Here is a 15,273-nt window from a genome sequence, read left to right on the forward strand (position 1 = left end):
TCATTCACATAAATTTTAAATTAAATTATTATCATCCTAACCCTCTCCCTAAACCACCCCTCCAAACTGGTTTTACGATCAAAACCTCTAAATCTGAAGACATCTAAAATTAATACATTTACCTTCCTTCCTTTGTAAATTATTTTAAAGGAAATGACATCTTATTTACAATCAGCTTTCCAAACATAAATCTAGTATATGTTTCTAGTATATGTTGTTGTTGAAGTTGGGCTCTTAATGTATTTTTAATTAGATATTTAAAGAATTTAAATCACGACATGAATTATAGTCATAGTAATAAATATTTTGCCTAAATCATCAGTTTACTACATCTGCATGTTATTTTAATCAATCCTCTAATTTTTCCCCTATTTTAAATGAAAAAATGAACTCTGAAAAGTGACTTGTGCAATATAAGCAATAATTTATTAAACTGCAAACTCAGTAATTCTGACTTTAAACTTTATTTTCATAAAATATAGTTTGCTAAAGAGATATAAAGCTACTAAGTTTGTCCCCTTACTTCGAACAAGACTCTCCAATAAACATTAACTTCCTGTTTTATCCATAGAGTTTCCATTTAATAGGACAGGAAATATATACATGAGATCTGAGTGGAACTGCATTCAAGTTTAATGGAAGTAAACATAAAAACCTGAAAATCACATCAGCTTTTGCAGAAATGTTTGGCCTAACGGGTCAAGAATCATAGAAACAACCTTTTTATTACTAGCTGGAATTAAATTTAATATATTGATTTCAGCTGTCCCCAAACAAATAATTTGATAAAATACTCATTTAACTGCTCTTATTATTAATTTACTTTTAAAGTCCTTCTGCCATGTGGCATCGAGAAGCACAACAGATCTCTCCAATTATAAAAAAGTTTATTGGTGCATGGCAAGTGTAAACCACTGGGGTCCCTGGCAACAGTAAAATGGTAAATTAAACCAAAACCACATGCAAGTCCAAGTGATTCACTGGTCAATGAGCATTTAAGAAGGGATGCCAAGCAAATAAACATCCAGTCCATTAGTTAGTTATTGCCAGCACTAAATGAATAAAACTCTTGAGAAAAAATCATGGCAGTGTGGTGACAATCTGTGTTAGGTTTGTCAAGTCCTATGGAAATGGCTGAAATGTTCACATGGCTGCTGTGAAACAGAGGAATGCAGGTACAGTGGCCAGGCTTAAAGATGCCTCTTATTTGCGACCCGCTGATGAGCTCCAGTCACTTAACGGCATCCTGAAAAACAGCTGGCACCTAACCCTCAAATATTGATTTAGTGTTTACAAATCTGGTTCAGTTTCTAGGCAAACAGCTTATATAAATACAGTGTGCCATCTGGTTTTATGGCTCAAGTGTTTCAACTACACTTTTCCCCAGGTGTGGGGATCATGATTAATTTGAGCAATTTATACTATTCCCTTCACTTCCTGTAAGGTAGTTAAGGATTGGCCTATATAAGATACAAATTTTGGATTATGGGAGCATGAGTTCTCAGCTAATGGCTATTAGCAAGAAAAGAAATCACTGCCAGTTAATTTACATGTCTCCAGTAAGAAGGTGGTAAGTCTAAACTCTCTTGAGCATAAATTTACAGGGCAAGAAGGAAGTGGATTTTACAGGCAGTGTGTACTTTTGTTATGCCACATTTACCACACATTATCAAAGGCAAACATGGGGAAAGGAGAGGTTTTGAAGAGATAAACAAGTTTTGGACCCTCTGCAAACAGCCATAGTGGTTCTAAGGACGGTAGCCAAGCAGAGACTAAAAGGAGAGTTGAGGTGGACCTCAAAGTGTGTGGAATTCAGGCAATAAAAAGCATTGCCATTAAACCTTGCATTCCTTCCTCACCAATCTGACTTACCCACAACACCGTCCTCCCAAGGTGGTTTGGGGGACTACAATTCAACAAGTCATGTTTTTGCTTAACTGAGCCACAGTCTCCTCCATTACAAAGCTCTCAGGAGACATGATGATCAAGCAGATGAAACAGGTTTATATTCTTTTTTCTCAGATGACCCTCTACTCAAAAACATATTCATACATGGTATAAGCAAAAGAGTACAACCTACTTGTGCTACTGGACTTTAGGTGTGCTTCTTACATAATCATATCACTCCTAGTTTCATTCTGCTTTTCACTTTTCTGTTTGATCATTTTTCTTACTTCAGCATAATTTATTGTGCCCTATTATTAACCCACTTTAAATGCTCTTTTGGAAACAATATGTATTATAAATATTGCACGAATAATTGCATTCCTATACTTCCCCCAATCACTTCACCTCTCCTCCTGACAATACTACATAGCGATATTTTTTGGTATTTGATGGTTTGTGTTTACTAATTTGTAGTAACAGTAAGTAAACTGAGGAGAAGTTCTTTTGAGTCTACTGTATCTTTAACTTTATATCATGAGATCATTTTGGGCCAACTTTGTCATCAAAAATATTTCAAGAAAAATCATAGTTCTCTTTGAAAAGGACAAACATGAAATACTTTGTTTAGATTGGCTGCATACCATCAGAATTACTAAATAAGCAAGAAGGAGTTTATAAGTTCTAAGGTAGAATTTAACTGCATTATCCAATATTTCTAATGAATTGCTTTTTCCTTTTAAAACTACATTAGGAAAGTTAGGATAAAATTGAGCAACCATACACTTGTAGTTCTCCTCAAGCACTGCGCACTTCCCTAAACAGATTTTTACGTGAGAATATTATCAATCAAGAAGACAAGTCTGCAACTGTCCATCCACACACAGCAAGAAGCTATTAATAAAAAATGTAATTACTTAATATGATGTATTCACTATATGTCCTAAGAAATGTGTTTGATTTATGCAAATTAATCATAACATCACAAATGTAATGACGCAGTCAATCACACAAACATTTGTTCAAGGCCAACAATGTGCCAGAATCTTGGGATTGAAATGTTACTAAGATAAAGTCTCAAGGATTTTAGACTAGGATTAAGGAGACAAGCAGGTAAGGAGGCAGCTATAAAATGGCTTGACTAGTTAGAAGGCAGGTAAACCCACAAGGTGAAGGCACCCCAACTCACCCTTGCAAGAGGGGGTTTAAAAAAAGCTTCACAGGGGAGGTGACATTGGTGGCAAATCACATAGGTAAAGCAAATATGAACTAAGAGAAGTGTAGATGTCCTCCCAAGCAGAGGGAGCAGAGCATGGAAAAGCCTGCAGAGCTGAGTTCAAGGGATTAAAGGTGAGTGAATGAGGTCCAGCCTGGTGAGAGATGAGACTGGAGAGGAACGCAGAGCCTGAAAAGCCAGTGCTAAGCTTTAAACAGGGTATAATCAAATGTGTGTTTCAGAAAGCACCTTTTAGATGAGTAGAAATATTAAGCTTGGAAGCAGAGAGACCTATTAGGAAGCAATTACAGTAATCAGAGTGACCCAGTCTTTATATAAAATTTACCACAGTACGAAAAAATATTTTAGATAGTTATTTTGCAATGCTTTGCTACAGCTTTCATGTTGTTGCAGAGTTGAGACAAGAGGACAAAATTAGTGAAGGAAAGAGCCAGGCAAAAAAGGTCACTGCAGGTTCAAGTGTCCTCATTCACTCTCGGTTTCTACATCTTGGCTGACACTCCTCTGTACGTCTTCCAAGTCTTAGGATTACTCAGTTAACCTAAATTTCTACATACACCTTTAAGCAAGTACTATATTCCTATGTATCACTGGACAGAGCTTGGAAAGCCCAAGCAAAATGGGATTTTCAGAAAGAAAACCTGAGGAGAATCCAATCAACAATAACGATAAAATAAAAGCCATGGTACTTACACATTAAAGAGATTGCAAAGTGCAAGGTTTGGATCCTAACTTTGATGTCTAGCCAAAGATTAGCTACCTTGGCTGGAACAGCTTTGGGGGCATCCTCTCTTCAATACCTTTACTTTGTGTCTACTTTATAATGGCAAGTTTCTAAATACATACTTCAATTCAAATATCTTGGTTCTGAAAAAAAATCATTTTAGATGGTAAGATTCAGATAATTGGCAACAAAACTCCCAGGTGATGATTTATAGATTACTCTTGTTTTCTTTCTGGCTATACCTCCTCTACTGGACTTCATCATCCACCCCCACTCTGCCTTGCCCCCTACACACCCGTACATAAATGAGGTCCTAAGTTGTCATACAGCCCATCTCTTTTTTGTTTGTTTGCTTGTTTGTTTCTTTTTGCCTTTGGGGGCCACACCCATGGCATATGGAGGTTCCCAAGGTAGGAGTCGAATCGGAGCTACAGCTGCTGGCCTATATACCACAGCCACGGCAACGCCGGGATCCTTAACCCAAGGAGTAAGGCCAGGGATCGAACATGTAACCTCATGGTTCCTAGTCAAATTCGTTTCCGCTGCATCACGATGGGAACACTCATCCCATCTCTTTTTTGAAAAAAACCACCAGCCCCGGTTCATCCACCTGAATCCTATATTATCTGGGTGAAGCCACTGTTTTACCAGCCCCTTTAACATGACATCCACAGACTACAGGGAATCCTTTTCTGACACTGTAATCACCTCCATCACCATTCTCCTGCCCATGGGGTGCTGATTAAGGTTTCTGAATCTCCGCTTTTTATTATTGCAATTTATTTTTTTCATAGATTATGAATTTATTTTTTTCCAGTTTTAGTGAGATATAATTGGCAAAGAGCACTTCATACATTTAAAATGTACAGCACAATGATTTGACTTACATACAACATGAAATGAGTACCACAATAAGTTTAGGGAACATCCACCATCTCAGATAGATTCAAAATAAAAAAAATGTAATATTTTTTCATTGTGATGAGAACTCTTAGGATGTATTCTCTGAAATAACTTTTATATGACATACAGCAGTGTTGATTTATCATAATGTACCTTACATCCCTAATACTCATTTTATAACTAGAATTTTGTAGCTTCTGACCCCTTCATCCAATTAGCCCTCCTCCCACGCTTCAACTCTGGTAATCACAAATCTGATCTCTTATTCGCTGAGGTTTTTTTTTTTTTTTTTAAGTATAATTAGTTCATTCCTAGTATATGACATAATGATTGGATATTTCTACATATTACTAAATGATCACCACCATATGTCTACTTACCACTGCAATTTCTTGAGTGATATTCAGTAGCTTCCTCTGGTAGGAATGGTTGTTGCCCTTCCATATCTCTTTTCCTCACAGTTTCACTCACCTACCAGCTGTGCAATACTTACACCTCAGGAAAATCACCTTCAGCTGAGAGGAGCCATCTCACCCAGGCGGCCTGGGAGGTTAAAACTCCCCTATCCCTAGTACCCAAGGCCTAAAGCATATGGGGCTGTAAAAGGTCCTAAATAATGCAACTTATTCATCAGCTAGAGGTTAGACTTTACTTAAGGCCACTTCTCTGCGAGGAGATTTGTTCTCCTTCTCTTTTTGGCTTCTCTTATCTTTTCTAAAGAGCCCTCCCTCCAAAAACAATGCACCAAAACTCTGTCTCAGTCTGCTTCTAAGGAACCTGACCCAAGACATCTCGAATCTGGAAAGTCCTTATCTTTACCATCTTCTTTCACTGTTCTGGGAGTTCTCCTCAGCAGGTGTCTGAATCCATGATACAGAAGTTCCCTTTTTACAGAAGTTCCCAGGTTAGGGGTTGAATGGGAGCTGCAGCCAAGGCAACACCAGATCCAGGATGTATCTTCGAGCTCTGTCGCAGCTTGTGGCAACACAGGATCTTTAACCCACTGAGCAAGGCCAGGGATCAAACCGCATCCTCAAGGACACCATGGTAGGTTCTTAACTCCCTGAGCCACAACAGGAACTCCAACAGAAATCTTAATGTCCCTAGAGACCTCTGTATCACATTAACAACTTTAAATGTTGAGAATTAGGCTGCCTGCTTCTTTGTGTTTAGACGTTGAGAATTAGGCTGCTTATGTTTGACATAAAAAAATCTCCTTGTCCACAACTAGCTCACCTCCTCTCCTGAGCACACCAAAATACATCTATCTGTAGAACAACTATTGATGAAAAAGATCAGAACCTACCAGAAAAGAACTATTACTAAAGTTGGAACCACAACGAGACAGGTAGGAGAGGCAGACTGGCGATATATAATCAAGTCCCATACCTCCAGGTGGGCTATCAGGTAAAGAATAATTACAGTGGAGAAGTTGTCCCACAAGAGTGAGAGCTCTGCGGCCCACATCAGGTTCCCCAGCCTGGGGAAGAGGAACCCCAGAGCATTTGACTTTGAAAACCAGTGTGTCTTAATTGCAGGAGGCCAGAAGGGCTGTGGGAAATAGAGACGCCACTCTGAAAGGGCACGCACAAAATCTCACGCGCACCGGGATGCAGGGCAGAAGTAGGAATTTGAAAGGTGCTTTGGACAGACCCACCTGCTGGTCCTGGAGAGTCTCCAGAGGTAGGGGATGGCTGCGGTTCATCCTGGGAATCCAGGAGCTTGTTCTACTGTGTTGACACCGGTGCCGGTGGAAGCCGCTGACGGAAGGTGCCATTTAGGAGCTCATCAACAGCCTCAGGCCAAGCAACTAACGAGGCGGGGCCACAGCCCCAGCCGTCAGCAGTCGGGAAGCCGAAAGCCTTCCAGAGTCCTAGCCACTTCTGAACACTGCCCAGCCACCAGTGCGCAGGCGCCCGTCCCAGAATCCCCTGCACCCCGGCAGAACCATTGGAAGCCTGCTCTAGCCTTTCCTCCAGCCTCTGCCACCAGGGGGCAGAAACAACAATCCTGCTCCATGCAGACCTAGCCAATACAGCGGGTCCTGCCACTGCCCGCTAGCAGGCCAACGCAAGCTTCGGGACACCCCGGACCCTGGATCCAACTGTGTTAGGAACCGGAACCCCCAGCAGTATGACGCCAGTTCTGGTATCCCTGGGTCCTGCAACCACCTCCAGATCTGGCTCTGCCTGCCAAAAGTCCAGCACTAGCCTCAAGATCCGGCTTCACTTACTTATGGGCAGGCAACAATCCCAGAGTCTTTTGGACTCTGACTCTGCCCACCAGTAAGCCAACACTAGTCCTGGGGCCCCTTAGGGTTCTGCAGCCAGCCGCCTTGTGACCTGGCCCCACCAACCAGCAGCCCTCAGCCTCTGCACAAGGCAGGGCCTGGCAAACTACCAGACAGGGGCCAACCAAGCCTACCACAAAAGAAGGACCTAGAGACACTCACAGGCGGAAATTCTGGAGCATATAGTTTGGGTGTCAAGCAGGGTGTACACCACTGGAATGCATAGGACATCTACAGAAGGTCACTTTTCCAAGGTCAGGAAACCTAACTAAACTTACCAGATACCTAACAGAAACTTAGGCAAAACGAGGTGACAGAGGAACATGTTCCAGAAGACGAAACAAGATAAAATCCCAGAAAACTAAGTGAAGTGGAGGTAGGTGATCTACCCAAGAAAGAGCTCGGGGTGGCTATTATAAAGATGATCAGAGAATTCAGAAGAATGGATGCACAGAGCTAGAAGCTTCTAAGAGAAAAAATAAGGTACAACCAAATGGAGATGAAGAATATAATAACTGAAAAATGAACCAGAACAAATCCACAGTAGATTAGATAACACAGAAGAAAAAGGATCAGGGAGCTGGAACACAAAGAATTGAATTGGTAATGTTGAATAGAAAAAAAAAATGAAAAGAAATGAGGACATTTTAAGAAATCTCTGGAACAACATCAAGCACGCTAGTATTCACATCATAAGGGTTCCAGATGGAAAGAGAAAGGGGCTAAGAACATATTTAAAGATATAATAGTTAAAAACTTCCCTAATCTGGGAAAGGAAATATTCATCCAAGGCCAGGAAGTGCAGAGTCCCATAGATGATTGACCCGAAAAGAGACACACCAAGACACATTGTAATTAAAATGGCAAAAAATGGGTTAAGGATCTGGCATTGCCGTGAGCTAAGGTGTAGGTCGCAGACACAACTTGGATCCTGCGTGGCTGTGGCTGTGGCGTAAGCCAGCAGCTGCAGCTCTGATTGGACCCCTAGCCTGGGAAACTCCATATGCCATGCGTGTGGACCTAAAAAGCAAAATAAATAAATAAAAAGTAAAAATAAAAAAGTGAAGAAAGTGATAAACCAATGACCAAGAATACTCTACCTAGCAAGGCTCTCATTCAGATTTATTTATTTTTGTCTTTTTGCTATTTCTTTGGGCCGCTCCCGCGGCATATGGAGGTTCCCAGGCTAGGGGTCGAATCAGAGCTGTAGCCACTGGCCTATGCCAGAGCCACAGCAATGCGGGATCCGAGCCGAGTCTGCAACCTACACCACAGCGCACAGCAACGCCAGATCGTTAACCCACTGAGCAAGGGCAGAGACCGAACCCGCAACCTCATGGTTCTTAGTCAGATTCGTTAACCACTGTGCCATGACGGGAACTCCTCTCATTCAGATTTGATGGAGCAATCAAAAGCTTTACAGACAGGCAAAAGTTAGAAGAGTTCAGCACCACCAAACCAACCTTGTAAGAAATGATAAAGGAACTTCTCCCAAAAAAAGGAAAGGTTACAGCTACAAAAGTTAAGTGATATTGCCCATAAGTATATGCAGAAGTCAAGATTCCAGACCCTAGAATCTTAACAGATGGGCTGGCCTGTCCAAGTCTTTTCTAGCCCAACTATTTGCTTCATCCACTAATTTCTGGTAAGAGAAAAACAGTATGATTACCCCTGAATATAAGTTCTGATCTGTCATAACAAATGACATGCAACATTGGTTCCCTTAACTAGTGTCTTTTGAGCCTCAGTATTCCCATCTCTAAAATGAGATAATACCTATAGCAATCCCTATCTCAGTAGCTGTCCAGAAGATTAAATGAATTGATGAATCCGAAGTTCTTAGGCCAGTCTATGGCATGTAGCAAACATTCAATATATGTTAGCCATTGTTATTTCTCTTTAAAAAAAACCCATTTCAGCTATTTTTATTATAATTTTATTTCCTAGAGAAATAAATTTTCTTCTGTTCATCTCCTACCTCAACAGCAATGGATTCTACTTTCAAATCTGGTTTATATTTCACTTTTACTCTTTGCTTCTCTCAGGTATCATGGGCATAATATTCATTCCACCTGGAGTAAGCCATGGCTTCCTTCACCCCTCTCCCCTCACCATGATTCTTCAATAGCTTTCTTCGGATTGAGACTAACTTCAAATGTATTTCTTCCTTGAACTTTTCCATTACCTAGAGTGGCCAGCTGAGGCTATGAAGGTAACAACCCTTCCATTATCTTGCTTGCAATTGGGTTGCCATCCCAGCTTTGCTGTCATCATGGAACTATCTTGTACACACCCTCTGTCCCACAGCACTGAGCATGTGGTTTCAAAATCCATATAGAAACTATTAAAAAGGGAAACAGTTAGTTTCTCGTGAAAACTCAAAATTTCCAAGGCTTCTTTTTTTAACCAGATTCCCTGCTTGACTTAGGTGCCAACTCCTCTCTACTGCCAACGCTTAGCAGGTGTGGTTGGTTCCCTTACTCATTAGGTGGGGAAGAATTAAGCTCCTGGCCAAGTGATGCAGCAGTAATCTCTATTTATTCTTTGATTTCTCAAGCCCTCTCTTCTCAGTCTAAGTCCTTTAGTAAAGCAAAGGTGATTTTTTCAGGCTTGGCCAAATCTTCTTTCTTTGTGTCTGTCCTGTGAAAAGTAAACATCTTTAACTTACAGCCAAAGAAATACGAGTCACTTTGAATTGTTTTCACTCTGAGAGCTGTTGTTTGATGAGGCCTGCTTGCAGAAGAAAAGAATATAAATTTACCTAGAGAGTTCTTAAGGGAAGTTCAGCCACAGTGCACTCTTAATTCTTCTTGTCCTAAACAGTTATCAATTGTTTGTTTCCCTCTTGCAATTCCAGTAAAAGAGTCATGGGGTGCTTGTGTGTGTGTGTGTGTGTGTGTGTGTGTGTGTGTGTGTGTGTGTGTGTGTGTGTGTGTGTGTTTCCCTCAAGGATCATATCTAAACTACACCTAAGTAAACTGTTCTTTTAGCTTGCTGTGGTACATAATTCCCTGATACTTTTCCTATGATATCAGCAGTAGACCGTGGAATAAAAGGAACCATAAAGATTTCAGCATTTGTACTTGGAATTCACCAAAGCAGCCCTGCAGTAAGCTTAGGCTACTCCCACCTAGAGGTATTTTCTAGTTGGGCAACATGATACTGTTTTCCTCTCTTCAGTGACATTTTGAAATCTCCTTTAGGAGTTTAAGTTTACATTTTATTGTCATCTGCCTGGCAGCAGGCAGTGCAGGTGGCAAATGGTGTCAGAGGGAAAATCTGACAGCTGAGTTAATTAATAGATGGAAGTCTGGAGTGTTGTCAAGCTGCAGCTGGGGATGGTAGGTGCTTTGGGTAGAAGTGTGCAAAGATGTTCTCTGAGGATCAGAATATTTGTATTTCTCACATTACTTTGATTTCCCTTTTGTAGGCATCTCGACCTTAGGGAATCATACTAAATTAGTCAGTAGAGATCATTTCTAGTCATAGATGACTGGTATTTTCATAACATCCACAAAATTTCTCATTGTCTTAACTTTTCCATGTGTGATCACTTGTTGGAGTAGAAATCAAAGATTTTCATATTATTCAACAGATCTTTTAAGAGAGAAAGGGCCCTTCATTTTCTGCTGGCTCATTTTGAGTTATACTTTTGAGCCAGGAAATACCATTTTCTATTTTGTCTAGAATTATTTTTTTTCTCTCTTTGAAGTCTTTTCTTCCCTTGAGGTTTTAAAATATAATTTTCCCCATTAGGTACTATTGCTAAAAAACAAAATTAGTTTTCATATATCTCTCTTTAAATTTTCTTCAGCTGATTATAGATGGATGGGTGGCTAGATAGGTAGATAGAATATAGCTAGATATACTTTACAAATAGAATTAAAGTTTCCCAGTGTTTCTTGCTCTTTGTGAATAAATGAAAACTTTATGGGAGAAATTGACCATTTTAACAATTTTTAAAGTTATTTCATACATATAATTGGTTTTGATATTGGTCTACATTGTCAATAAAGAGGCTTTTTCAGGAAAAACTAAAAAACCATGTTCTTCATTACTCTATCAGAGATATGAAAATCTACATGAGAACTGTTGCAGATCCTCAAACTTTAAATAGTATTTAAATAGTCTCTATACTCTTTCAGTAACATTTTGTACTAGACCAAAGGTTCAAATTCTTCAGGCTATTAACTTGGCAGAAAAGCCAAAAGCATTCTTTGCAGCTACATGGATGCAACTAGAGATTATCATACTAACTGAAGTAAAAAGTCAGAAAGAGAAAGACAAATACCATAGGATATCACCTGTATGTGGGATCTAAAATATGGCACAAATGACCTATCTACAAAATAGAGACAGACTCACAGAAAAAGAGAATAGACCTGTGGTTGCCAAGGGGGAGAGGGAGGAGAGAGTAGGATGGACTGGGAGTTTGGGGTTGGTAGATGCAAACATTTAGATTGGATAAACTATGAGGTTTTACTGTATAGCACAGGGAACTATACCCATTCTCTTGGGATAGACCATGATGGAAAGTAATATAAGAAAAGAAATGTGGATGTGTATTACACACACACACACACACACACACACACACATATATATATATATATGTCACTTTGCTGTACAGCAGCAATTGGCACAACATTGGACTAGGAATTTGGGATTGGCATATGCACATTTTGAGGTATATGGAATGATTGGCCAATGGGGACCCGCTATATAGCATGGAGAACTCTACCCAATATCATGTAAAAAATCTATGCAGGAAAAGAATGTGAAATGTATGTACGTGTATAACTGAATCACTTTGTTGCACAGCAGAAGATATCACATTGTAAATCAACTATACTTTAATTTAAAAAAGGAGGACCAGAGTCCCCATCGTGGCTCAGTTGTTAATGAACCTGACTAGCATCCATGAAGATGCAGGTTTGATCCTTGGCCTCACTCAGAGGGTTAAGGAGGACCAAAGAAAAAACAAATACATCTCATAAACATTTATTTTAAATATTTTACACAATAGCATATGATGCATAGTTTTGGCCACTTACTGTGTATTTTACTATAGCAAATATTTTTAAACTAATGTCAATATAAGATAGAGATAATTAAAATTAAAAATAATGTTACTTTATTATTATTCATATTTTTCATTCCATATACCAAGGCTATAGCTAACATTAAATTTAAATAACATATGGAGGGGGGAGTTTATGTATCCCAAAATTAAATTATGTATTTTATGTTTTGGAATTCAATCAATTCTTTACTAAGTCAGTGTATAACACAGGTTTGAGGTTTTAAGATATTTTGGGGAGTTCCCATTGTGGCGCAGTGGGAACAAATCCGACTAGTATCCATGAGGATGAGGTTTTGATCCCTGGCCTCGTTCAGTGGGTCAGGGATCCAGTGTTGCAGTAAGCTGTGGTGTAGGTAGCAGATGCAGCTGGGATCCAGCATTACTGTGGCTGTGGCATAGGCCAGCAGCTGTACCTCAGATTCGACCCCTAGCCTGAGAACTTCCATATGCTGCAAGTGCGGCCCCCAAAAAATAATAAATTAAATTTTTAAAAAAGGAAACATTGGAACTATTTTAATACAAAAATAAAAAACTTTGGAATCTAATAACTTTTTCAAATTGAGCAGAAAATATATTGGAGGTTTGAGATTACATGTTTAGGACATAAAACAACCTGTAGGAAAAGAGTCAAGAGAGTAGTGTGACAAATCAACCCTCTATTTGGAGTTCTTTTATTGACTTAATTTCATCATATAGATTACTTTCTGCAATACTCTAATGTATAGACTCAGAGGTACATTCTATAGATGTGCAAAAATAAGTAAAGCAGAAATCAGTTGAAACTCTGTAGTGCTCTCTTTCGTACATTTTATTTCTTTATATATAATTGACATTAAATGGAGCATTTTGACAAATTATGTCCTATACATTCTATTTCCATTTATATTTTGCTTATAGATCAGCAAGTGCTTTATTGTTTTTAAATCCAGAAACTGGTTTATGACTTTACAGAAGCTATGTTGCTTGGGTATTAAGATGAGACTCAACTAATATTCATTGAGAGTATATTGTGGGCGGTCTTCAAGGAGGTGATGGTACTTTAGAACACTTTGTTAAACTTTTATGTGCATATAATTCACCTGTAGAGTTTGTTTCCTTATTCATAAGTCCGAAGTGGAGTCTGAGTTCCTTCTTGCCCATCATAATCCTGGGTGAAGCCACAGCTGTTGATCTGTCACTCCTTCAATAGAAAAATTTTGGAGAAAATAACATGTATCTATGAACACAACATAATTTGAAGTCAGGGTTAGTTCTATGAACAAAACACTATGAAAGCCCAGAATTACAGATTGTATTTCGTAGGTCTAGACACGTGCTTTGAAATGGGAAATCTTCACTTATGGAAATGGCTATTGACAGACTGTCCAATTATCTTCAGGATGCATTTGAAATCTTTAGTGAGAGCATCACCTTCTTTCGGAATGGGAGTTTTAGCGAGTTCCCTGGTAGTCTAGTGTTTAGGACTCAGCGCTTTCACTGTTGTGGCTTGGGTTCAATCCCTGGTCTGGGAACTGAGATCCCATATCAAGCTGCGGCACACCATGGCCAGGAAGGAAGGAAGGAAGAAAGAAAATGGGAGTTTAAGACATCCTTAAAAGTAGCAGTTTCAGGAGTTCCTGTCATGGCTCAGCAGTTAGGAAACCCGACTAGCATCCTTGAGGACGTGGGTTTGATCCCTGGCCTCACTCAGTGGGTTAAGAATCCAGCATTGCCGTGAGCTGTGGTGTAAGTTGCAGACATGGCGCGAATCTGATGTTACTATGGCTATGGTGTAGGGCAGCTCCTATTGGACCCTTAGCCTGGGAACCCCCATATGCTGCAGGTGTGGCCCTAAAAAGCCAAAAAAAAAAAAAAAGTAGCAGTTTCACAGTCTGCTGCCAAAGGAGGTAAGAGAGTTATAACCTGTAAACCTCAACTAAGTAAATTATTTTGGTGCTAAATCACTAAAAATGGTGGATCTAAGTTTAGGAATAAATGGCAACCCGAGAAAGGATGAGAGAGAGTCCTAGAAGTTTATTTATCCAAGCAATGTACCTTAGTTCCAAATGGAGGATAAAAGGACTTTAAGACGAATCTAAGAATTGCCACGTGGCAAAGATTTCATTCTTCTTTCCCATAATGAACATGGAAAGAAGCAAGGAGCGAAAGATACTCTTTGTTTTTAAAGGCCAGGCTACAGTGTGGAAGGAGGCCTGGGGAGAGGGCCTCTGAGGTCTCTGGCCTGTGTTGGCTGAGGGATTGCAGGAAAATGAATTAAAGGTAATTAACCCAGTGGTAGCTTTCACATAAAGGATAATTCAACCAAACTGGAAATAGTTGGAAGTGGAGCCAGGTTTGATAAACTATGTGTAGGCCTCCAGAACGCCTGTGCACAATACACATGAGCTGAACTGAAGCAGCAACTGGCACTGAGCATGGCGGTGAAACAGAACTACGGGATCACAGTCCAAAACATGATCTTTGTTAACAGGCTTCTAATCTGATTCTCCATCTTTGCTCATTTAAAAATACACAATAATCAGTCTTTAATCAGTCTTAGCAAAATCATCTATATATAAAATATACACAACATGTATACACACGCATGCTTGGTTTATTCTATTTTTGTTTCTTCTAAATCACTTTTTTTTTAACCGCTACATGGAGGGTCAGAAGCACAGATGCTGAGTCTGTTTAAAATGGCCCAGAAAGCAAAGCACATGCTTTAATCTGATGTCTAGGATGCATTTTAAAAAATTGGATTGAAAAGGATTAGATTAGATTAGACATTCTGGATTTAAAATGTTAAAGCTCCATTTATGCTTTAACATAATCTCTTTCTACTCTCTGGAGCCATCAAGCAGAACACAGTCTTGGGTAGCTTTTTTATTATTATTAAATTTTAGATTTTTTTTAACATTCCACTTTCATATTTGTAATAGAAAGAAATCCTCAGAGACTGAGCTAAAAATTCTTTTGACCTGCAGCTACAAGGAATAGTGGGTATGTATGCCTTCTGATTTTTACAGTGACTCCAGTGTGTCTGTATACACACACAGAGACAAACATGTGAATACGAATAAGCAGTTTTTTTAACATCAAAATAACTGCATACTTCTGCATATTATGCATTTGTATGGTTATAGTTGCTTGTATAAAAATTCATTATGAAC

The 15,273-nt window shown here is 39.4% G+C and overlaps 1 long non-coding RNA gene across 2 annotated transcripts in view; it reads right to left on the reverse strand.

Moving 5' to 3' along the window:
* Nucleotides 1–12,911: 12,911 nt before the first annotated feature.
* LOC106506482 (uncharacterized) overlaps nt 12,912–15,273 on the reverse strand; it is a 235,238-nt gene continuing 232,876 nt past the window's right edge. For both annotated transcript variants that reach the window (XR_014831293.1, XR_014831292.1), the window contains one exon: nt 12,912–13,301. This is a non-coding gene — a long non-coding RNA (uncharacterized LOC106506482). The remainder of the gene's footprint in view (nt 13,302–15,273) is intronic.

This window comes from Sus scrofa, chromosome 16 (assembly GCF_054392235.1).
Source record: "Sus scrofa isolate SSC_HxYL_T2T_F1_AM1 chromosome 16, Sscrofa_HxYL_maternal_Yorkshire_Landrace_v2.0, whole genome shotgun sequence".
In the NCBI taxonomy this organism is placed as follows: domain Eukaryota; kingdom Metazoa; phylum Chordata; class Mammalia; order Artiodactyla; family Suidae; genus Sus; species Sus scrofa.